The following is a 26099-nucleotide window of genomic DNA, read 5'->3' as shown; positions in this document are numbered from 1 at the left end:
TATGGGCTTATCTGCTTAGATGAACAAGAATGGCTTTCTTTACCCATACAAAAACACATATACAAAAAATAAAAAATAAAATAAAAAAAAAAAATACAAAAAGTGAACGTTTTGCTCCTTGAATTTTTCCTGGAAAAAGAGGTCAGAAGAAGCACAAATTTCCTTTTCAGTCCTAATCTATATTTCTATTTTATTAATTTTTCTATTAAAACTAGTTCCAGATTTTTCTGCTCCTTGCTGAAACATTCAGAGAATATCTCCTATCATCCTATCTTCTTACAGAAACCAAGTTTTCTTAACTCTGTAAACACGTAACTCCATAAAAGATGTTTAACATGAAAACCCCGAAGTCTGACTAGCAGTTGTTGCTTTTGTTAATACCTCATTAAATGTAGGAACCCGTTTCTGGAAGAGGAAATGTGCTCAGGTTCCCAAACTAGTAATATGTATGTCTAGCAGGGAACTTAATTTTTTGATAAGGGTTTCTAAGGCTATACCCTTGGCAATAGTCATAGAAGCTTAGTGTTAAAGCTGTGAATTTTGTTCCTGATGAAATCTACAGTAAAGTCACAGTTGAATTCTCTGCTAAACATTCAGAACCTTTCACTGCATGTCACCATGGCCAACTTTTTCTTCAAATACTTAAAGTGTGCTTATAACCTCCCATGATTTTTCTGAGGCTATCACAGAAGACTGAGATTTAGTTTACACACTGCAGCTCTTTTTGTACCCCTGCTGCTGCCCATGGGGTATTTGCAGCTTTAAAGTTTGTCACTGCTAGATGCCACCAGGTCTGTGCATGTGCTTGCTGGGTTCTGGCTGTTATTATGACACACAGGTGGTTTTTTAACATAAAAAGTCCTTGATTTTAGATAGGTTAGAGGAAAGCATTTTGATCAAAAGACAGAGTTCTGTATTGTACTTTCAAAGAAGTAGGTACAAACAGAGCTTGCTAATTTGAAATGTGAAGTAGCCCTGATCTTCAGCTGCTCTGTTTCTGATGAAGGGACATCTCCCAGAAGTAAATCTTCCATCGTTGGTTATGGTCTATGGCAGGCCAAATCCCAAAGAAATCAATGGAAGCTCATCTTCGTTGACTCTAAGGCTTGTCCCCCACGGACTTGACGAGGTGGATGCTTGAACTGTTGGAGATGTCTGAGGAAACACATACACAGCTGCTGCTGCTGCTGCAGGATGTCAAAAGCAAGACGTGTCAACACCCAGGCTGCCACCACTGTACAACACACGACCCAACAGAGAGGATTCTAAACCAAAGGAAATTTTCCTTCGTGTGTTTTATTTGCCTCAGGCTGACTTAAAGAACATTTTATCATAGCACATGCGTCTTCAAAAAAAAAAAAAGGTCATTATCAGAGCACTAGCCTGCAAGAAAAAGATGAGGAAAAAGAAAGGCACCTGAAAGTTTTTTTTCTTTAGATATTCTGTGTTCCTCAGCACCAACATTTTCATTTTCTTGTTGGCCTTGAGGACACATTGCTACTGGCTGCTTAGCTAAACCAAGCAAGAAAGACCGGCAGGTACGTGAAATGCCATCACATCCTTTCCTTTACACCAAGCTGAATACCGCTCTCTGCTATTAACGTAGGGTCTGATCGTACTCTCACTAAAGTTAGAAGCAAATTTCCCATTGACTTTAATAGGGCAACACATGCTTTTTACAAAACAGACGGGGCACTTTTTTATTTCCTACTAAATATGAAAAAGAAAAATCTGAGTACCAAAGTCTTTGATCAAACAGAAAACAAACACATCTTACAGGCTTTTTAATAACTTTTTTCCCAATAAAAAGAGTAAAGTTGGCCTGAAATTATTATACCTGTTTGAACAGAAAGCATATTTTCTTTCTAGCTAGGCATTATATCATTCAATCTATGAAAACAGAGATGTAATATAAAGTAATAAAGAGGAAATACAACATAAAGTAAGATTCAGACATATTAAATTGCTTAATGAAAACACAAGAGAGAGAAAATAGAAAATATGTTTTCCTTTATTGAGAAAAATCCCTTTTCAAATGCTTAATCAATAATAAAGTTCATATTTCCTGACTTGAAATATTTTTTACTTTTTTTTTTCAGAAAATTATTAAATATCTTTAATGAATATAGATTGCCATTTTTCTGCAGCATGGCCTGGCAGCATCCCGAATAGATTGTTCTCTGCCTAATCTGTTTCCTTTCTGCAATTGACTGATCCGAGCAGTGCACTTCATAATTTCATTTCAGATAATTCTTGTCACTGAATTCTATCCAGTAAATGTGAATACACATTTGCAAATGCACCTTGGGAAAAGGGAAATCCTGCAGGAGCATGCTGCTGGTAATTTGAAGATGAGTCAAATTAACAGGCAACATTTGTTACCACTTAACTTTTCTATGCTCTTGAGTTACAGAGAAGATTGAGGCTATGTAAGTATTGCAGTCAAACCACTGTTATTCCAGTTTGCATATTCTCTGACCCTAGTTCGCTGTCCATGGGTTATTAAATATGCAGAGTCTACTCTATGGAAGATGTAAGGCCTCCATTAGAGTGTGAAACCGTACATCCACCTACTCCACCATCTTCTGCCTGAATATCTACAGCTTGCTTCTGAACCATCTTGCTCCAAAGGGTGGAACATCAAAATTATCACTTAAAATAGCTGTCAATTCTGGAAAGACAGGAAGCATTCGTCTTCTCTCAGGGCTCAGTGGGAGCTTTACATTTCCTGCTCAGCATGGCCACCTTTCTCCCAGTATGGGACTGCAAGCACTCAGTAAGACCCTGCATGCAGTTCCCAAGGGGTGGAAAGACACGGTATGCCTGTAAGAGGATGTCAACCTGGCAATCTTGAAGGACACAGATTCTGTGGCACAAAGACTTAGAGAAGTCATGAAAAGGAAGTAGGAAATTCCCAGTGCCTGGGGAAGCTGAGAGGAAGGAGGCGCAAGGTGTCTACAGTGACAGTGTGGGGAAAGATGTATGGTCTGGGGGGTCCTAAGACAGGCAGCAGTCCGGTGTGCTGGGAGATGAGAAGTACCAGCAGGAGCATCCTCTGGGAAAGGCAGGGTGGGGACAGGAGTAGAAAGGGACAGGCAGCTTTCAGCCATATGAAAACATTTAAAAGTTTGATCTCTCCTGGACTAGACCATTTCTTCTTTATTTGTACCACAACCTGACATCAAGACAATTCAGAACCTATGCATATGTGAGTAATGCTGTTCTGGGCAGCAGGGTATCCGAATTATGTGTCCAGGGCTGGCAGACAACAGAGAACCTGTGCAAGATGAAGGTCCTTCTGGAGTGGCACTCAATTGTCAGCTGGTAGGCCTCTGGGCTCTCAGTGTAGCTGCTGTGGTTAGGATACACTTATTTTTTGGCAAATGGTCACAAATAAGAAAAAAATATATATATTCTATGGGGAAATGGGTTCTACAGGGGCTGTGACCTGCAAATAACCAGATCTCCACGCTTCATCACTGCAGTCCACTGTTGATATGAGCCCACCAGTTTCCTTCCCTAAGCAATAATCCCAGAAGATCAAATTGGCTACAGTCCCTCAGACTGCACGTTATAAATGAGGGGTGGGAAAACGCAGTGCACAGTGTGCCCAGTTTAAGCTGCACCCTTGGCCAAGGCCTGGGCAGGCCAAGGTGGACTGCAGCCCCTCACATTCTGCACGTGCCACCAGGTACAGGAGATGAGCAGCTCCTGGGCAACTTTCTGGAGATGCTTCAGCTGGGCTGGGCTGAGGGAAGCTAGTAGAGAAGGGGCCAGGCAAGCACTAGGGAAGAAAGAGGTAAGGTGACAGGCTAGGGAGAGCAGTTACCCTCACAAAACTGTTAAGGCACCTTGCACATCAACCTTCCTGAATATTACAGTGTATTGAAGTAATCTTATTTACATATCCGAGTTAAATTTGGCTAGTTTCTAAGGAGTATTGCTATAGGCAGTACGCACAAATCACCTGGAACATCATCTCCTTCCATTGTAAACCTCTAATGATGGCTTATAAACAGAAACACGGTCAAGCTAGAAATAAGCTGTCACACAAAATGCTGACATCTCCAAATAACAAGTATATCCAAGAGGTGTTTTTTTTCTCATTAAAAATATTGCATTTATTTTTCACAGAGGAAGTAGATGTCGTAAGAAAAATCAATATGAACTGACCTAATCTTTCTCATTTTCATTTTTAATTCCCCCATCATGGGGCTGGAATAGCTCCGTTCCCTGACACCGAGTGCCATGACAACCATCAGGCCCATCAGGTCTCTGCATAGCCACTCTGCTCATTACCTGGGGAAAAATGTACGTACCAAACGCTCAAGCTCTTTTTAAACCTATTAAATATAAATAACTAATATGATTTGACCTAGATAGCTGAGTGTAATGTACCATAACATCCAAATTAAAAAAAAAAAAAAAGCCTAAGTGTAAAAGCATTTATAAATGTTACGGAGACTAAGTAAAGTTGCTACAGTGAGCTCACCAGTTGTATTAATGTTTTAAGATAACTTCTCAAATGAAATGTGTTCAAAGTGAGAAATGTAAGTATTCAAAATTTCGGGTATCACTTTTATGCTATAAGTGCAAATTTCTATGAACGGTGTATTTAAAGCACTGAGAATATACAAGTTTTTATAAAGGAGATGCATCTCAAATCTGGATAACTAGTATCTCCAAAGAAAAACGTATTTTAAGTTGCCCTTGAAGCTTTAATATTCACACTTTTCTGAAACCTAAAGTGCACAGGTAAAACACCATTTCTTTTAACAGTACTAGCCTATGGAACAATCTGTAGTTGCACACACATTCAACCATGAATAAGCAAGATAAAGATGTATGAATTTCTTATCACTAACCTTTACACAAACACCATTCATGAATAGGTATATCCAACTCGACTGCCAGCCTGGCTTTTCCCTTTCATCTTGCTGCTAATCGATACTTGCTAGAAATTTTATGCAATAGCAATGTCCAGTCCACATTTTGCATTTTGATGCACCAACAGCAACATAACCAGCTTCACTCCTTGTCCTTATAAATGATGCTGCCATTTTCACAGATAACCTACTTAAATGTCCTAACGTTTTCCCTGAGAAGCATCACCTTTCTGGCAGCTGGCCTTTGCAAGAGAACATTAGACTCTCATCTGAAAGAGAGATGTAAGACCAAGCCTCACTCTGCCAAGCTGGCTCAAGGCTTTAATTTAATTAGCACATCTTTAGCTTGGCCAAATTTAAATGAATGCATTTCTTGGTAATGCAGATAATAAAAAACGCCTAGCATTTGCACCCTGTGACCTAGATAAAGAAATCACTTTAAAGATGAAGGGTTTGGGGTTCTCTGACTGATTTCAACTTTATTCGGCTTAATTCTCCTATCCTCTGATCAGTATTATCCCTTTCTACTGCAACTTCCTCTTCAAGCATCTCTCCAGTCTTATTCCCTCATATTACTAACTTCCCTAAGCCTTTATTTCACATTTGATTTTATTTTCTGCCTCTAAATGTCTCTCCAAGCACTTAACTGCTTTTCCGGTTTCCCAGATAACATCCAGAGATGCTCAAGCATTAACGGCTTTGTTTCCAGCTACTGATCAGCCATATAAATCTGTTCACACGCTGCAACTCGTCCTGAAAATTGGGTCCAACACCACCCCAAACTTCAGTATAAAACCTGTTTGAAATCCACTGATTTAACACAGCATGCCACTAAAAACGCAGTTGTTGATGCAAAACAACCACCTTCATGACCCCACTGTTTTGACGCATTTGAATCTGTCAGGAAGTCTAAAACAAATGAATTTCTTTTGTAGCTGGAAGACAAATAAAATTTGTTTGGGTGGAGGTTTCCCTGTAAACTAATTACGTTAGACTCACCACTGCCTTTCATCTTGTACCACACTCATTCATCTTTTGCTCAGAAACAGGAAGAGGAGGCTGCTTCTTCCTAGCCCTGCAGTCCCTGCCATGCCTGATTCAGACCATATGAGCTCCAGAGAAGATGCACAAGTTTGCTTGGAGCAGAATCAGGCCCACAGAAGCTGGTGAAATCACTTTTTCTCTGTGTGGAAAATGAGAGCAAACCACCCTCACAGAAGTGCAGCAGAAAGGACTGGAGGAAAATGTAACTCAGCTGCTCAAACATTTTGTTCTCTGTGGAATGGTTTATAACCTATTGAATTTTCATTCCTCCGCTACATGACAGTTGAAGTGGGAAAAAAAAAAAAAAAGAAAAAAAAAAAAAAAGAGAGAGATAAACATTTAACTAATATGTGAGACTACTTCTCAAGGTCACCCCAATTATTTATTATTAGGATTTTTTTTTTTTTTTTTTTTAGGTTTGCAGCTGTTGCAAGAGAATTCCTTTCACTGAAGTATCCCCTGACTGCAGTTTCCAACAGAAAATCTATTTACTGAAATTGAATATCAAGACTACCAGGTATGCACAGCTGCACTACAAAAATGTATATTATCTGGTCATCTCCTGCATGCTACTCCTTTTTTATTAAAAAGTTTAAGTGTGGTTCACATGGATGTAGAAGATTAGGAGGAAAAAATATGTCAAAATGAAAGCATCAAATTATCCCTAGCAAAGATATGTCTGAAAAAGGGAACCAGAAAAATGAAGGCCCGTATATGACCCAGGGTTAATTGTACTCAACTACCTGTGAAATATATGCACATTTCTATGAGGAGAAACAGCAGCGTGAGGAGGAGTGTTCCCAGCAAATGAGGACGACGGGCTCAATGACGCAGACGCACCATTAGCCACAGGCCTTGGAGACCCAAACCAAACAGATGCCTGCTCCTATCAGAAGCAGCAGGTAAATAGGACAGAAAATGTAGAAGCCCGATGAGTAACAGGACTGTGGTCTGACATGGTACAAATAAGCAGGGGATAATAAGCAAAGGCAAACAAGGACAATGAGAGGAGTCAATTGTAGAAAAGTCAGCTACACCACACATGGAGGCAGCAGTACATTCCAAATCTGGGAATGCTGCATTTTGGGACCAACCGGAGACTATTTTTGCTGAGCCAGTGCCCATTAAGTGGGCTCCGAAGAGCTGTTTGTTCCCTCTGCAGGCTGTCAATTTGGCCAGAAGCATGGTGTTGGCAAGAGAAAAACTGGTGCATGGGGAGTGCAGGTAGCAGTCAAGACACTCCATGCACACAGTGCTAAAGTTACAAACACAAGTTATGTGAATTTATTCAGTATGTCCCCCTTTCTTACATTGCTGTTGCACTGGTTTGTCCTAAGCCAGGGGTCACTCCGTGCTTCCCAGTGTCAGCCATCAGAGTTACACCAGCCTCCAAGTCCTGTTTGACACCTGCTCCTTTATATCAAACACCGATTTTTCGGCTTCTCTGCCTCTTACCTTCAGCAAAGCACTTAGCCTACATGCAAGACCCTTCCCATGGGGTTCAAATGAGGAAAAAAGAAGACTTGATATGGTATTTGCTATGTGTAATGTATATATGAGAAAGGAAAGTATACATTTCTGCTACATTTAAGGATATAGACTTTGGCAGCTGGATTTTCCTCCTCCCTCGATCAGCCCAATGCCACTTTAAACATGTTATTTTCTGGCTGTCCTCATTTTCTGTGAACTATTCCTCTGTCATTTTCACTGTCACGGGAATCAATACCTAGTAATAGCATTACATAGGTGGGGGTGTTAGCCTCCCAATAACTTCTGGAGCCACAGACGTGGTTTATTAATTTGTTATATATCTTTGACTGGTTCTTTTCCCCTTTGCCCTCTTATCTATCTTTCAGGGCCTCATGCTAAGACTGCACAGTGCTGAACAGCTGTAATGCACATCTCTGTTTTCCTTAGATCAAGTGGTCAGGAAAAAGTACTCTTCCTTCCCCACAAATACAGAATCACTTTTGCTAAACATTATGCTAACTTGTGCAAAGAATGACAAAATTTCATCCCCGATTTGTGAGAAAAACATGTATGTAACAACATCCCTGCTCAAAAGTTCAACAGCTAAAAACACCATGGCAATGAGAGCTCTGACACACTGGAAGACTCCTGGTTTCCCAGCAAATGTCAGCTCTTTCTCCTAGTCCTGAAAGAAGCCAGCAAAAATGCTGAGAACCTATTTAGAGTCACATTTAACATTTTTATTCTGGCCTACAGCACAATGCAGTTGGAAGGATGGGGGGGGGGGAGGGAGTGCATATTATCTTCTTCTGTGACAAAACAGATGGACTGAGATCACAAAAATCAAAGATGTGTTATTTGAGTTTTGCATGTTATTATTTCACTAGGAACAGGTTTTGAAGTGGAAATTTAGAAGTATGGACGCACCTCTGTTTCTACCACAAATGTCAGTGCAAATGAAACCAGCTTATACCAAGAACACCCGCTATTCATAACAGCCTCTTGTATACAGTTTATTGACCTGTACCATGTACAGCATTTCTGTTTATCGAGACTGTTTACATGAAACTAATTAAAACCATCAAGATCATTGGTTCATAGATGCTACCACACAGACAACAGAATGTCATTTAAAAGATGTGCTAAATAAAACACAGGTTCACTTTTCTCAGCTCTGGCTGCCTTTATTTGCCACAATGCAGACACATTTTCTAAATTTGCACTTTCTCTAAAGGGTACAGGATCAGGCTGACTTGTCAGTACTGCAGAACAGGGAGAACGAATGCAATAAACTTCTAGGCTGCCAGCAGCTACAATAAACGACACAGAATGACAACAATCCTTCCACATAAATACTGATCTTATTTTTGCTGAACTCTAGACCTCTTGTTTCATGGTATTTTTATAGACTACAGTTCATATGCATTACATTAGGGGAAGCAGTTATGATGCGAGCATATTGTCACATTCCCTTGTACACTCATATTATGAAAAAGTGCAAAATTAAAGGAAAAATTCATTTCAGTAGACCAGTCAGTCAGCACTGCACTTGGGGAGAAAAATAACAGTGCAGACCTCTGTTTGTTTGCAGCATTCAAAAATCTTCCCTCTGCACAGTCATGGGTTTTATTTAGATCTTCAGAATAAGGTATATTCCACTGTAAGAAAAATAGATGCCATTTTTTACCACAAGAAAAGTCTTTTATGAATGCTTGTATAAGACAGTTTTATGTGCCTCTGACACACCATTTACTTGACTTACCATAAATGTATTGCTTCTTAAGCTATCTCAAAAAGAACAGCAAAAACCGGAGGCATGCTCAGTCAGACTAACAGTTACACATACGTTACTACCTCACGAGCAGCTAGAGGGCTGAAGTTTCTGCAAGAAGAAGAAATAACAAAAGCAATGGATTGAAATGGCTGGTTTTCTCTCTGCCTAGCCCATCCCAAATACCACAAGAAGTCTCTCACAATTTGGAAATTACAATTTAATGTGAATGAAGAAAGTACCAAAGCATTACAAGGAGACTCAGAAATACATCTCTTCTTATATAATGAGAGAGTATATCATCATGTTACTATCATTTGAGAAACAGGTGCCTATCTGATGCATTGCTTTTGATAGCAAGGAGAGAGGTGATTCTTCATGCATCGAATAGATAACATGGACATGCACCTATTTAGCTTAATTTACACATACGAATAAATATATTTGCATGTCTTCTCCTGGTTGTTCATACTGCAATTTATAAGCTTCACTGCAGAAACAGCAAGTCCAACATTTTCAGTAAATATTTAGGAATTCTACAGTGCTGATGATGAAGCTTACCACTCCAAACACGACCTGCAGTCACTGCAGTGGCAGTACTGAAGACACTGTACATGCACAGCCTCTGATTTGTGCAGGTGTCAGAAGAAAAAAAAAAAAATCTTTTCCCTTTCCTTTATTTTTTGCAGGTTCACATTGTTACCATTTCCCAAAAGGTAGGACTAGACACGTAGCAGTTAGATGAGCTCCTAGGATGTAGGGAAAGAAAAAGGATCTTCTAGCTGCAGCAGCAGTAATGAGAGATTCTTTAGATTTTTCTTTCCTTAGACGAACATTTTGGAAGAGCTGATTGCAACTGAGGTCAAGGTTACATGAGAGGTTACTACAAGTCTGTCTTAGGAAGTGAGGATTCATAGAAATGGAAAGAGTTTTCGTATTTACTTTTGAAACAAAATTCACCTGGGATGCCTTCAGAGACTCCTGACAAGGACAAGCACTCCACTCCCTTCATAGGGCTAGAAGCACTTTCTCTTGTTTCTTCAGTGCAAAGAGTGGGTACCACATGCACAGATTCTTTACAGACACCTGACTTAGCTGGAACAGATGAATCTGAAGCTTCCTTATTCATCCATGAAGGAATCATCTAAGGAGTTCAGTATTCACAGTTATGTATTTTTAAGCAAAACACTTAAAATTATATCAGAAGCATACCAGCTGATGTGTGTTTTATGCCCTGTTCAGATAAAAGCTCATTCGACTAACTGTTTCAACCTCTGGGGACTGCAGAAAGAGAGGCATTAGTTAGTGAACTGTGCATAGTTACCACCGAGGAATTCCTGCACACGTTCTCTAGCAATATAATTTTCATCTTCTTTCTTCATCAGACAGCAGCATGGCCACCAGAGAATATAGAAAAGAGTTTCCCAAAACTTAATAGGTTTCTCTTTTCTACATCTCGCAGTAACTTGTCCATAGTGAGCCTTTGTAGTTGACTATGGACCCCCAAGTATGGATTTAATCTTAGTTTAGACTTAGTTTTTCACACTAGCAGTACTTTTTCTGTCCAGGGAGGACACTTAGAATCATGGAATCAGAGAATATGTTGGGTTGGAAGGGACTCACAACAAGATCATCAAGTCCAGCTCCTGCCTCACACAGGACCACCTAAAAATCATACCGTATGTCTGAGAGCTTTGTCCAAAAGCTTCTTGAACTCCAGCAGGCTCGGTGCTGTGACCACTGCCCTGGGGAGCCTGTTCCAGTGCTCGATCACCCTCTTGGTGAAGAACCTTACCCTAACATCCAAACTGACCCTCCACTGATGCAGCTTCATGTTTCAGACACTTCAGAAGTCCTGCCCTGTACAGAATCATTTGGACTTCAGAACTCAAGAGTCTTCAGATACTGCTTAACTTTTAACTTTCACATTCTCCCATCAGGAATCTCCATCCCAGTCAGGCAAGGCTGTCGAGTCTATCATGAATATGGTATATATCCTCCATGAGTTGAGTCTTCAGGAGCCATATATGTGGTAAATAAATGGTATGGTGTAAAGAAGAGCTTCTGCTTCTGAAGCAAAAAAAAAGAAGAAAAGGGATGTTTCTTCTCTCCTGGTGAAAACCAGGTACCAAAAGAAATAATTATGAAAATTCCATGTCTACCAATCTAGTATCTTTTCTAAAAAAAAGACTATTATGTAATACACCCGTGTAATCCAATTACATGATTGAATTTATCTTTTCATATGTATTTATTTCTTCCCGATTACAAGGTTTTCGTTGCACACTGCACTTAATGCAGAGAATCCTCTTGGACAAATCTTGCTTGAGTAAAGGCTGGAGAATTTTACCAGTTTATAGCTGTATTTTAATAAGTCTATGATCCCACTGACAACAAAGTAAACAGGAAAAGCTCTGCTGCAGCCAGACTCTCTCTGGGCTTTTCAGCTGACTGCTTCTGTATGTAAAGCAATTAGTACATGTGTATATATTCATGCATGGGGGAGAACAAGTACGGATTTAACTATCAATATGCATACCACAGTACGCAATTTGTTGCTAATAAAAAAAAAAAAAGCTAATAAACAAGGCTCTGTGAGTCTACTTTTCGTTAGAAAAGTTCAGTGAACACAAGTGTTGGATTTTGCCTAATCTGCTCCCACCAAATAACTTCAACATAACTTATTCTATCCACTGGAACTCTTTCCTGTTCATCAATTTAAAATTGATCACTCATTTCTTGTTTACTGTTGCAATAATGGCTCTGCAACTGAAAATAAATGTTTTATGCTTATACATAAGAGGAACCCAGTCATATTCATGTTAAGATGCTTCCCTCATATTGTAGTTATAAAAACAGAGAAGGAAAGTGTTGGGGGGGGGGGGAGTTCATTCTGCAAATTTCTCTTAAATGGAAGAAACAGCCCCATGGCTACACAGTTCTAGCAGTTTCTGCTTGTGTTTCTTCTAATTACATTTTCCTGAAGAAAACTGACTTCTACTACATCTGAATCTGTATTTGTCCTGCTACAGCAGCATCCTGGTTGTTGCAACATTTTCACTGAGTTCATCAAGGGTTCAACAACACTTCAACAAGGGTTCAAGTTCAACGAGGGTTCAACAAGGGCTCAAGGTGTTCAACATCTCACTGAGATTTTGATCCAAAATAGCAGAAGTAACTGAAGTACTCATTTTTGCTAGAGTACACTTCAAATCACAGTTCACTGTGCAGAGCCTTCTTCCACCAGGTGGTCTGTTACACTTGACACCATTTCACATTTGGCTGTTTAGAAATTGTTTTGCTGACATGGGTAGGATCTTCCCTTATACCTGAGGTGAATGCTGCTGGCTAAGGTCATGCTTCCTTACAGTCAGAGAGGATGGCTCCAGCAATATAAATGGGAGCTGGAATGGATCCTTAGGTCACCATACCATGGCCCACAAAACAAACAGTGTTTAGAAGTCATTCAAGTTGAAAACTTCAAAGGAAAAAGAAAAGATGTGTGTGCTGGCACAACCATGAAAAATTTGTCATCTACTCAAGGGAGCTCCCTCCAGGATTCCATCTCCAAAAATGTATCTTCCACTCTTTGGGGACTTTTCTAAATATCTCGGTAAAATGGCAGCAAATTTAAGACCAGCATTAGGAAGGGCAATCCCATACTGTTAAGCATTTGATGCTCATTTTCCATGAGTCTAGCAGGGGTTATAGAAGGGGACAGTGACTTCTTTTCCACCATTCCCCTGGGGTGGTACAGACACAGAGAGACAAGGTCAGAGTTGAAACTGCTCCAAGGAGCCTGGCTCATCCCCTGGACTGCTGAACATGATACAAAGCAGTGCACTCTCCATTCACCAGCATGCAAGTCTTGCTGCAATTTGGCTCTAATGATGCCCGCCCAGGACCTCAAGGACAAGCAATTCCCCATGGTCATGTTGCTCTAACACCGTACTTTGTCTACTGCTCCACTTGTGTAGTAGTTTCTCCACAGTAAAATACAATAGAGCTGTATGTACAAATACTTTAACCACTGGGAACTCCCAGCTCTTGAATGATTGATCTCATAATCCTAACACTGTGTAGAAAATGGTTTTGATATTTAAGAAGTCTTCCCAGAAGTATTTAATTAAGTAGGTCAGTCTCTCACCTAGACAACACATTTCCTTGATGTTAACACAGAACAGTCGTCAGGCTGCACTTCCAAGCCGTGTTTTACCATTCAAGTGATTTACCTAAATTAAGCTAAAAAAATCCGTACATGTCCACATGCCCTTTATTGTTTATCTATGGCAATCTACATCATTGGTTTGGCCTTACATGTCTGAGCTGGTACCTGGCCTCAACTCCCATTGATTTCACCTGAGCTATGGATCTCCAGCATCTTACTAGAGACATGTAGGGCAAGTCACCCTCAGGTCTCCTGTATAACATTTGTTCTTCTATGTTGCCTACATCTTCTGGCCCCTCTGATCTTAAAGTGAAGCCTCTGACGTGATGAGATGGAGTTCTCTTATATCGTGACACATTTGCAATGTATATGTAGTTCGCCTTGATGGTTGCCTCTCCCCAACTATTGTTTTACTGCATAGCCTCTATTTTATTGCATGCTCCAGAAGTCCACAGTCTCTCTATTCTTTTACAAAGTTGGTTACAAAAATTAAATTCTTCTTTACAGCCCAGGTGGTTTACATTGCTTTTAATTCCCTTTCCCAAATTTTAGTATTTAATCATAAAACTTCTGCAGGAGGTCTACCCCATAGAACTGTATTTTCAAACACTGTTTGCTTTCAAATATTAAAGGCATTTATTTTATTTGACATTTATTTTATATTATTTTGCTATAATTTATTTTAATTCTAATAATCACCTGGTTTTATTTTCAGCACTGTATTTATTTCCTTTTGTTTCCATCACCCAAGCAGTTCTTTAACGGTTAGCTATAAATTTGCATCTGTTTGATCTTAGGTGTCTTTCTGCCTAAAGAATTAATGGTGCTTTTGATAACATATACTCCAAAGGTATATTGTTTTGAACAACTCTTTTGACCTACTTGTTTCCATAATGTTTGAGGTTTCTGTCAATGTGATTTCTCTTTATAATTTTTCTTCCCTTCTCTTTACCAGAGGCTGATTTTCTTCTAACAGCCTATTTCATTTCAGTTCAGTAAAACTCCCTTTATTTTTTAATTTTCTTAGGTTATAGAAGTCCCTAGATTCCAAAAACATTAATTTTACATTTTGTCAAATAGAAGGAAGTTCAGTAGATTCAAATAAAACCAGACTGAATAATCTTACCTATCTAATGTCCTTTTTCCTTCACTTTGAAAAATTCAGCAACTGTTGATGAAATTCTTGTTCCTGTGATAGGTTGAAAAGAAAATTAAAGTAAGTGTTATTTCATTAGTTGTGAAATATAAAACTCCTTGTCACTCTTCAAAAATACATATTCAGATCTCTATATAAGTAGCATGCAGACATTCCTGATCCATCTAGTAGGAATTTTTCTTTACAAAGACCCCAATTTTGCAATCCAATCTGAACAGAAGAGCCCTTTCACTTCCACTGAAATCCAGTGAATCCATTAGGCATTGGGCTTACAAAGGTATTTTGGCACTTGAAACTACAGATGGGTTCACAGAAGAATCTTCAAAAAAGTATAGGAAGTGAATTCTCACAGAAATAAATTCACTACAGTGTCTGTAGCACAACACATTATACTTTAAATTAAACAAGCCAACAAAATCGAAATGCAATTATTTTACAAAAACGCTCCAAGAATTGGGATTTCTATCCTATGGCACAAGAAAAGGCTGTTTTGGGAAAGGCTCAAGTCATACATTCTGAAGGACCACAGGATTTGGGGGGACATGATTCATCTCCCTGCATTCTCCCTTCTCTGCCCTTCAGGAATTCAGCAACTTGCTGACCAGCAGCTCCTTGCTTCTGTTCCCTGACCATACCGAACACAGGTGCTCTCAAAGCAGTGAAAGGCCAAATTTCACATCTGCACAGCCAACATTTGCACCAGGGCTCCTCTGTCAAGAGAATGCAGATTGTGTTTGCTCATGTCAGTTTTTTAAGAGGCTAATTTGTTGACAGAAAGAATAGCTGCAGAGTCAATACATCACACATTTAATAATTACCCAGTATTACAAATATAGCAAAAAGGCAGTGTTTGGATTCACGTTATTACACTGCGGTAAACTTTGAAGATTTTCTTTTCAGGTGATACCACTTCATTGGACTTAGAGGGCAGCAACATTTTCAACTTACTTTTCACAAAACATGAGAGAAGTTTCACTACCTTCTAACTGATGTTGGATCCAACCCAAACTCAGAACTGATACCTGCAACGTCAAACCTGTGTCTCTAAGAATTAAAATGTATTTGGAAGTTGGGTTATATATGGTACTATCTATCCTAACAAAAGAGGCTATGAGCGATTATGAAATGATAAACTATTAAAATTGAATACTTACCAACCACAAAAAGGTCTCTGTGAACACCACAGTTATTTTGTCTCCGAAAGAACAAATGTTTAGGAAACACTGCAAATAAAACTGAAAAGTATAGACACAGGCTAAGAACTCCGGAAGCTATGTAGAGGTACTCGCATAAAGCACTCTGTAATTTACACAGCAAGTTTAGAAGATTGCTGTATGAGCATTCCAGGATCTCACTGGAAATCTTCTTTCCTCTAAAATTAGCCCTAGAGTTAGCTCAAATGCCTTTAACAGCAGGAAAGCTGTCCTGCTGACACAGGCATGCCAACACAGCGACACCATACAAGCAGTTTAAAACGGAGCGAGCATGGCAGCTCTTTGCTAAACCATGGCCTGAATTTGCAATTGTTGACATTTCAGAGGTGGCCACATTCAAAAGGGTCTGGCTTATAAGTTCTTGGTACCTACACTAAAATAAATGAAGAGAAAAGCAAGCATTTTATGGCATGACAGTATCATACTTCTACAATTATTTTGAACATTAATCATTTAGCATTATGAGTCGGAGAGGGAAAACTGCAGAAAATTACAGGGGAAACTAATGATAAGCATTTGAGAATGTTTTTTTTTTTCCTTCACCATACAATTCTATGCACATAAATTGTTACAATTAGATACTCATTCTCTACCTTGTACCACTGATGAACAACCCAAAACTGAAATGGTTAAGGTTATAAAGAATTGGAGATTCCATGTTCACATGGAGTTTTACTATCTCTTTATAACCGATTGAGAATGTTTTCTGAATTCTATTAAAAAAAAAAAAAGTTCAAACTGCTTGACAAATATTTCATTGTCCTCATACAGCTCACTGCTGCCACTTGTTTGGAAAAATGAAAGGTAAGTTGAAAAATGCACCTTTTCCATTTTCATCTCTAATTGAATTCTCTCTTGACCCCCTTATTCCCCATGGCTGTATTTCAGGTTTTGATGATAAGAAAAAGAATTTTGTATTTGGATAATACAATTTTCTCACTTGCCTTCAGCGACCTTCAGCTCAATTTCCTCTCCCCAGAGACACTGTATATTATAGAATTGAATCAAATTCCTTATTCATAGAAAAAAAGTTCCAATTTAATCTGAATATTCAGCATTTTACACTGGTCAGGGTGATGGATGGCATATTGAAATGCTTTTGGTTCAGGTAATCAAATGGTAGAATTCAGACTTGTATTGAAAAAAATAATGAAGTCTATTCAATATTCTCATAAGGTGCAAAAAATGCACATTACACCGTAGAACTGGGGTTTTTTCTTATTACCTAACCAATAACATCTCCATTGCAAAAAGTATAGTAAAACATTAAGAATTTATGTAGGTTACAACACGTGAGAAGCAGCCACTGAGGGAAAAAGCAGGCATCTTCCTGAGAGTGCTCAAATGAACAAGCACAAAACGGGGGGGAAAACCAGATCTGTTTCCCATATGTACCCACAATTTCAATGCTGGCTTACCAAAGCCTTATAATATGTTTTTAAATGCTTTTCAAGAAAGAAACATAGCCTCTTGAATCATTTCAAGTTGCCTGATACCTTGAATTATTGTAATGCTTCATTTCAATTCCCAAAAGTTTTGTCAAGAAACAGCATTGGGTATCTCATTATTTCGAAAGGACTGGTGGCTCCATTTTGGAAAACTGTCCTGCTGGTTGTGAAGCACAGCCCCAGAGCAACAACGGGTTAGATCAACTTCAGCTTGGCACCACTCTCCTGATGTAGCATGCTTGGACACTTGGACATGGACAAGATGTCTCCAGGAAAACAAGGGGATAACGATGCTGCATGAATGTGGTTCTTAAAACTCCATCAATAGTCCATTTCTTCTAGAGAAGCATGGAATTACCCCGTCTCGTTTTTAAATACTTAATTAAAGTTATTTATTTTCTATTTGTTCGGAGTACTTAAGCCACAAGGAATGATTAACCGTCGGCGCCACGAGCATTTAATTAAAATTGCAGTGCAGCAATTAATTGTTAAGGCACTGTGTTACAAACATAGCAGTGAGCTGCCCTTCCAGGCTGTACTATACCTGGTGCAGGAGGGGAAGCCGGCTCCGTGCTCATTCCCTCCCCTTACACATGGGCAGCTGGCGCACAGTCCTTGCACGGGAAGGGCAGAGATGAGCCTCCCCTTCAGGGAGATGTCCCCATGGCCCATAGATCTGAGGTGGCCTTCACAAGCCAGGATCCTCCTGCTACTGCTACTGCTACTCAAGCTCCCTACGTGGAAATACAGAGCTCTGCATGACGCCGGGCCTCCTCACTGGCCACTGATTTTCTGTGCAAAACCCATAAGTTTACCTTAACAGCTGGGGCAATTTCACAGCCACAGAGTAAAGCCAAAGGAGTGAGGCCTGTGGAAAAAGCACACACATAAGCACTCTCAGGAACGGCTTACGTGCTCCCACTGTCAGGGACAATGGACATGACAAAACCATTTTAAAGCAGAAGCTTTTGACGTTGAACTACCTCTTTCAAATTAAGAAAGATTGCCAGGAAACGGTGAATGCTCGGAGTGGTAACTTGTGATCCACCAGCAACGGAGTAATGGACGAAGAACAGAACCTAAAGAGACACATGAATATATCCATTTCAATCAAGTTCCAGACTTAAAAAAAAAAAAAAAAAGGCTTAATTTTTCCAACTTAGCCCCACAAGGGCAATTTAGGAACCAAACATTACATGTCATCGCTGTATTGGTGTAAGGGAGGCTCTGCAATGAAAGCCACTAACTGCTACACTGACGAACGAGAAAAATAGAGTCCAACTACTGTTCCAAGGGCCCTTACCTCTTCAGGACTAGCAGGAATAGAAGTCACCAAAATGCAAGATTTTAGAAGTTAATATGAACTGATAACAAAGAGATACACAAAGGAAGAAAGTGCTGAGTGTTTTACATACCCAGAAACACAAAAATGAACTTAAGATACTTTGTCTTAAGATATGTTACTTAAGATACTGAACTTAAGATGTGTTTGTCATAGATCAGGATTTAAGTATGCAGTTTTGAAGTAATTCAAGTACGTTTGCTCTCTGTCCTAAATGGGAGGGGAAATAAGCACACACTTCAGACTAACCTATAAAGTGCATTTCACAGTCCAGAACAGTAAGGATAACGTGCTGCACGTGCTTACTTCTGTTGACATTTATTTGGAACTTCTTTGAAGTTCTCTGTGTGAATACAAAACGAAAAAAAGGGGGGGGAAATTTTCTTGAAAAGCTGCATTCAGCTCTTGATCCTGCCATAAGAGTTCTTGGTGCCCTTCCCTGCGGAAGAGCGAGGTACACACGCAGCCGGGCCAGTAGGGCTGTGGGAGGAGGTGCTAGCAGTCAGGGAATGCCCGCGCTGAAATTAGTACAATCTGGTTTTATGTTACCATGGGGGCTATTCCCAAAGGCCTTTTTAGCCTGAGGACACGGGGACCTTTCCCAACCAAGGGATAACAACAGGCTCCTCTGGAGGGCAGGTCAGATCAGGAACCCAGCTCAAGCCCAGCAATGTCTGTGTCACCCGGATAAATTTAGCCCTGCGAATGCTCTCCATACATCCAAAGAATATTTAGCCTAAATTATTTTCCCTAGGACTGTGTGGGACATTATACAAACCTTGTCTTCTTCCTTCTCCTTTTCAAATTATTCTGGTGGTCTTCTAATGACTGAGATCTTTCCTGAGTTTACTGTATCTGTATCTTGGCAGTTGCTGTCTGCTGTCACATTTGCAACTCTTTTCAGCCAATAATATTAAAAGCTAGACATTAATTACAGGCCGTACTTCTCTAACCTCGTCTCCTTGAAGGGAGACAAGGACCTACTTCCCTAACCTTGTCTCCAGGACAGAAGATTTAGTTGGGAACAGTACAGCCGGGCACAGCTGCAGCCTAATTGACAAGTGCTCCTTAAAAACCAGACCACTTTCTGCCAACTACTCGGCATCACCAGTGACCAGGCGAGACGGGGCCCTGAGCAGGACTCGTGGGGCTCATGGCACGCAGGAGGCAGCACGCCCGGAGTGCCTTCTTCAGAGAGCAGCACAAGCAACCTCGTAGCAGCGTGCAGAATACCCCAGCCCAGCATTCACAGGGCTTTCGCTCTTCCTCTGTACCTAACTCCAGCAAATGCGGCCGGCAGCGGAGGCTCCCCTGTTGGCTGGCACAGCAGGCGGTAGCTGCGGATACGCCGCGTCCTGTTCACTGTGAATGCGAGCCAGCTCGGGTAGCAATTTAATAAAGCAGCTAAAGCTAATGCCATTTTTTGGCACCAGATAACAGAGTTTGTTGTAGGGTCACGCATATGCATATAAGGGGTCATGTAGCAGCAAATTTTCAGGAAATAGTAGACATGCACATTATTAGACTGAATTGCTGTCTGGCTCCAATACCTGAAATATGTAACCACTCTTAACCCTACGTCGCAGTGCTCTGGTGCATTTAAATCACAAAAACGTGTATTTTTTTGTCTCTTAAACTAAATTTCTACAGCAGGAAAAGAATATCAAGAATGTAGCACCAGATCCTGTGCAGAAACACTTGAAAAGCCATTCTGCTGGAATTAGTGACGCTGCTGGCACAACGTCTAGATGAATAAACACTTCTCAAAATCTGAGATGGCTTCTAAAGTCTCGATTGTAAAATAATTAATTTGGGGCTCCTATAATTTTTAATTAGATTTTTTGAGCCATTAATTTTATACTTCCAAGATTTTCTGTGCAACAAGGGCTCTTTTTAACATGCATATTTAATGGAAGATAATATTGTTTCATAATCATGAGACTCTGAAGCTGCAGCTTTATAAGAAAAATACTAACTCTTATTAAACTTGTGATAAAACTATTGGTGTTGGCAACCTTGCAGACCTATGCCTAGAGCTGCAGCATTTTCCTCCTCTTAATACTGTAACTAAAAAGACTTTAATGAGAGCCAGAGAATGTGGCTCTGTCTACCCAAAATCTTTTGGAATTTTTACTTTTCCCTAATGGAAATGAAAACAAATCTTTTTTTTTTTTTTTTTTTTTTTTTTTTTCCCTATAAGCTTTTATGGACATCTGAGCTGACTTTTGTAACGAAGAAGGATTAAGCAAACTCAGGAAAATGATAAATGTGGTTTGTATTAGGGTACTAATTAGCTCATAAATTTAGGAATAGTTGATCTTTTAATTTTGCTGAATGAAAATAGTGGTCAAATCACAGATCAGATCTTGGGACTGGAGTAATGCAATGGTGAATTAAAAACCCCTGAGCGTAAGTGTCTGATCCCATAGCATTATGAGAACTGGAAGTTTTGCTACTGGCTTTGAAGTGCACAGAGTAAATCTAACCAAAGTTGTAAAATATTGTTCAAGCAGCCAGACACTTAACAGATAATAATAAAAAAGTGTGATTTATTAGGTGTCTGCTTCTCATTGTGCTGTAATCCAGCAATTAACTACGTTGATTATTTTTAGTACATGGAGCTAATTAGCACACTAGTAGCCAGCATAATCCTATGTTTTACTGCAGTTTTTCTTTATGTACAGATATTCAAAGACCATCCCCTAGAAGTACACATTATTTCAGAAACCCTTCTGGATGCCAAGTGATAAAATACACTTGCCGGTCGCATGACTTACATTTCTTTAGAACTGTCGGGGTAGAAAATGAGTAGAGGCATTATCTGTTTTATGCTGCTCCCCTGGTAATCTCACAAAGACCGCTCTGGTGATACGCAGGGAAATGCATATTCTACCCCAAAACAAGTTTAATTCTCAGTTTTTCAGACTGGGTCCTAGCCAGGTGGTGGAGATGCATGGGCCAGGCAGCCAGGCACGGTTCACAGTATGGTAGCAGAAAGTAGCTGGCAGACGCTGCAGGCTGCTGCCTGCAATAGCTGAGAGCCTCCTCTTCCCTCTAATGGTTGCACCAGGACAAGGCTGGAAGAGAACTGGGCTCGGTAACACTCACCATGGAGAATGAATAGGCTCCCATTCTCACACCCCATAAACATCCTCATGCACACCTTGTTAAACACCACCCAAGAGACTGCATTTCAAGCAGTTTTCCATAAACTCCAGGTGACCTGGATACAATGCTAGATAAAACCATCGGATAAAATACAGCACTAGAAATACGTGAACCTGGGATTAGAAGATCACGGGGACTTAATGAGGAACCAGCCTTCACATCTGGACTGCTGTAAACATTGCCTGAGCCAGGGACCTTGTGGAAAAAACATCACACTGATAGTAATTCAGCAAAACGTTCAAGAAATGTTCACTGCTAGCCCCACAGTGATATGCAGTAGAATTAATCTAAAGCCATGGTGGAAAACAACTGCTGAACCAATTTTCTACTTTGGCTTGTAATGCACCTGCTCTTACAGTGTCTGCATTTTATGCTCTCTTTCTTTTTTTCCTGCAGGAATGTAAATACTCCCACATGAAACCAACCACTCACATAAAGAGAAAGACAGCAATCAGGCCTTAGTCTGACTACACAGTGTGCTAAAGTGGAAATAAAACGTGTTTGCAAACACAGAATGCTGAAATGCCTGGAGCCAGGACACAAACTGATAACCTACAAAGGAATTTGTAATTATACCTCCCGTTTGCACAGAAGGAGCTGCAAATCTGCAAGCAATCAACCAGAACTGATACAACTGCAGTATTCCACCTCAAAGTGGTAGGAGGTCAACAAAATTCAAGCCTCAGGTCTCACTCTCATGTTCTTCTCAGAGCATAGCTGGCTGCAAAACATGTGCACCAAGTCAGCATTGCTGACATTTTTTCTCTGCATATGATGCTACTTCTGGAGGCCATATGATCTGTAGTTCACCATCCTAGCTCTATTTTCGGTAAGCAGCTGCAAGAAAGGATGAAGTGGCATGGTTAGCTGGTATGGGTGGGTAGTTTAAGGGATTCCCAGTTATTAACATTTTCTTAGCCTTCAGTTTAAACGAGGCTGCATAAAGCGCCCAACGTCCTCTCCATTCCAGCCCCCCTCCCCAAAATAGTACCAGGACTAACAATTTTTGAGTGACAGAATGCTGGATTTTATCTTGCAGTAAGTGGAACACAGCTTTTACTCTCCCCTCAAGTCTCTCTGACAGCATACCGTAAGCAGGTTTATGAGGAACATCACCTTGGCAGCGCATCCTCAATGAGCAATTCTGGACAAAATTTTCAATTATAGCAACTTAAAAAAAGTGACCAGCTTGTCAGAAATATTCAGCACACTTACTTCCAACTACGTTAACACATTAAGGAATCAGGACACAGTTATTTTCGTTCTTATATATAGGTTAGAACCTAACTTCAGATGCCTAAATTTGAAAATTGTGAAATGTGTCAGCAAAAGTGCTGTCAGAAGTCTGAGCGAAGTTAAATATTCTTCTTAAAGCAACATCCTAAGGAAATACTGCAGTTCTCCTCCCCATATAACACGCATTTGAAAAGCTCTAGAATAAGGACTCAGAAAGATCCTGCTGGGTGAACCTCGCTTTGATCTAGAGCATGAATTTCACCTCAACCTTACATGCCCTGTGGAACGGTGACAACTCTACATTGCATAAGGCGACATCTCGCACAGCCCTGTGCAGCCAGTTATGCTTGCTACTGCACATGCATTTACCTGACCTAACTTTAGCCGTCGAAAATGCAGTTGTGGATACCTCAGACAACAAACTGTATCCTTATTTAGTAGCGAAAAATGAGCACTTTTAAGTCACGATTCATCTGACTTATGTTAGATGTCTACCTCGGGACAAAGTTAATCAGGCCTTAGAAATGCCTCTTCACTCCCACCAAACACAAAGTGAGAGCAGACAACACTTTCTTAGCCAAATTTCTAAGTTGTACATACCCAAGGGTATGAGGGAAAAAGCCCAGTCCCTCTTGTACATGAAATGCTGACAGAGCAGGAATATTCCCAATGAACACCACTGCCTGGTGTCACCGCAAGAGTGACAAAGCAGGGCAAAGGACTTTGACGTTTAGCCATGCCTGTACATTAGCAGCACTGCTGGGATCACTTTGAGCATCAACACTGGTAAAACAAGGTCAGAAACAAGCTGTGTGCACCAGAGCCAACAAGAACTGGAAGCTAACATGGCTCCTCAGTTTCTGCACCCCTAAGCACATCCAAAAACTACAGGGAGGTGCTGCACTACATGGACACACCAGTATGGGTGTGCTAGCCCCACTGCCCAGCACAGCTTCACACAAGCACCCCCTTATTAATAACTGGTGTGAGTTACACCGGTACAGCACTCTCCTGCACCTCTTATGAACAGATTCCTGCCTTACCTAACGAGTAGTCTGCATCTTTAACAACACTGGCCGTGACCCCGTCACTTCAACTTTCAGGTGTCAGTAGGATATTGCATGCTCGGTGCTTTTATAGATCATAATTATTCAACCAGACTTTTAAAGGAGCTCATCCTTGAAACAGAGACACATACATTGAAACACAATAGAAAAGATTTCTGTTTTCCTTACATTGAAACCAACATAGAAAAGGCATAGCCTCTCTACTTACCATGCCAGCAAAAACAGGGAAATCATGGTCAGAAATGAGTTTCAAGTTTCAGTCCTTGGTGGAAGAACAAAGAGGTTAATTTTAGGTATTCTGCCACTTTGGGCCAACTTTTGGGGCTCATATAACTCTCCAAACACACATCCCTAATGGCAGATATGCTGTTGAAGAGACCTGATCCATCCAGAGGCATGTTCAAAATATCCCTGTCAATTGCAAGTATTTTTATGACTTGGTGATGGCGCCCAAAGCACTTTAGTTTAACAGAAGACATGTGGAATTGATTCCTCTCTCATACCAATGTTAATCATGACAAATTCTAATAAAGTCAGAATTAAATTGCTTTGAATATACACTAGCATGCACGGGAGAATACTCTGACTGTGTGTATTTCTCAGATATTTTTTCATTTCTTTTTTCTTATTTCTCCTTTTCCTCTGGGAGATCTCATTGCCAGTTTCAACAAAGGGCATCATCTCTATGCAGATGATATCCAACTCTACAACTCTGTCAACTCACTCTCTGATCCCCTTCTTGCCACCTGTCTTCAGCATGTCAATCAGCAGATGGCTACACCATCACTAAGGAATGCTTCAAAGGCATTCAAAATGTTTTAAAAGTCCTCTTTGTTCCATGTCTGTGGCTCTGCTATCAGTCTTCTTAATTCAGCCCTTCAGTTCTAGGCCAAAAATCTTACCGTGATCCACAACAGAGCTCTCATTTTCCCTTCCCCTGCTTTAAAGCTACTTCCACAGTATTTACAGATTTATCCACACTTTGACACCTGCTTCCTCTGCTTTATATCGAATGCTTTACACAAGTTTAGAATAATGCCATTTTATCCTTTTTTTTTTTTTTTTTTTGTCCAAAACAGACTTTCTAAACTTCACCAACCAGGTGAAGGAAACAAAGCACTACTTTGTTTCAAAAAGTGGAGATTCCCTCCAGAAATTCCAACACCTCACAGGTTTTCTTGAATGCAGAATTTCATTTTAAGGCTTGTGTAAATGCTTTTTGGCATCTACAACAGCAAGTCAAAGCCATTCAAAATGCTTACAACGGCAGCATTGTTTTTGCCAAATGCTAACATTCTCAGTATTATCAGAATATAATTGTTTTGATCTCTATCAGATCTCTCTCATGGCATCTAATCTTGTGCTTTACCTTATTTTTTCCCTCACTTTGTCCTTTCTCCAAGCCCCCAGAAATTAGAAAGCAAGGTCATCCCTTCACATACCCTATGTTAACCTTGTCTGCATTTTCAGTCATTTGCTTGAAACCATTGAAATATGGAAATGGTATCCTCTCTGGTACAGCCTCAGTTCCACACTAGTATTTGAAGGATCTGTGGCATCAACTTGGCAGAAATGTTCAGAGCACCTCTCATATTAAAAGAAGCAGAGTGCAGAAGTGAAGCATAGCCACATAAGGGAAATACAGGGAAATTGAAGTAGGGATCTGAGGTAAAAATATAGATGATCCCCTGATGTACAAAACACCAAGGAAAAAGCTGCACTGCGCAAGACCATGCAATGTAACAAGCCATTGAGAAGTGTACAAGCCATTGAGAAGTTTAGGTTGGATGTTAGGAAGAACTTCTTTACTGAAAGGGTTGTGAGGCTTTGGAACGGGCTGCCCAGGGAAGTGGTGGAGTCACCATCCGTGGAGGTCTTTAAAAGACGTTTAGATGTAGAGCTTAGGGATATGGTTTAGTGGGGACTGCTAGCGTTAGGTCAGAGGTTAGACTCGGTGATCTTGAGGTCTCTTCCAACCTAGAAATTCTGTGAGCTCAGGGAGAGCGAGGGCAGCGGGGAGGCTGCGGGGACACAGTGACACGGGCGGGCATCCCCACCACACCGCACCCCGAGGCGAGGCGAGGCGGGCACAAAATGGCGGCGCCTCCCCCGCCCCTCCTCGTTTCCAC

General features: G+C 40.4%; 2 long non-coding RNA genes across 2 annotated transcripts; both read right to left on the bottom strand.

The window, feature by feature from the left end:
- Nucleotides 1–890: 890 nt before the first annotated feature.
- On the bottom strand, nucleotides 891–26069 carry LOC311443055. Its single transcript, XR_014697052.1, has 6 exons — nucleotides 25948–26069; nucleotides 24179–24232; nucleotides 17973–18025; nucleotides 15650–15730; nucleotides 14466–14528; nucleotides 891–1187 (listed from the first exon to the last, which is right to left on the bottom strand). It is a non-coding gene; the product is annotated as an uncharacterized lncRNA (long non-coding RNA).
- On the bottom strand, nucleotides 8394–9364 carry LOC311443059. The gene is made up of 2 exons (XR_014697054.1): nucleotides 9163–9364; nucleotides 8394–9058 (listed from the first exon to the last, which is right to left on the bottom strand). It is a non-coding gene; the product is annotated as an uncharacterized lncRNA (long non-coding RNA).
- Nucleotides 26070–26099: the final 30 nt, after the last annotated feature.

Source organism: Aythya ferina, assembly GCF_964211825.1.
Source record: "Aythya ferina genome assembly, chromosome: 1".
Lineage (NCBI taxonomy): Eukaryota > Metazoa > Chordata > Aves > Anseriformes > Anatidae > Aythya > Aythya ferina.
Note: the sequence above shows the minus strand (reverse complement) of the source record. Positions and strands in the feature narration are given on the sequence as shown.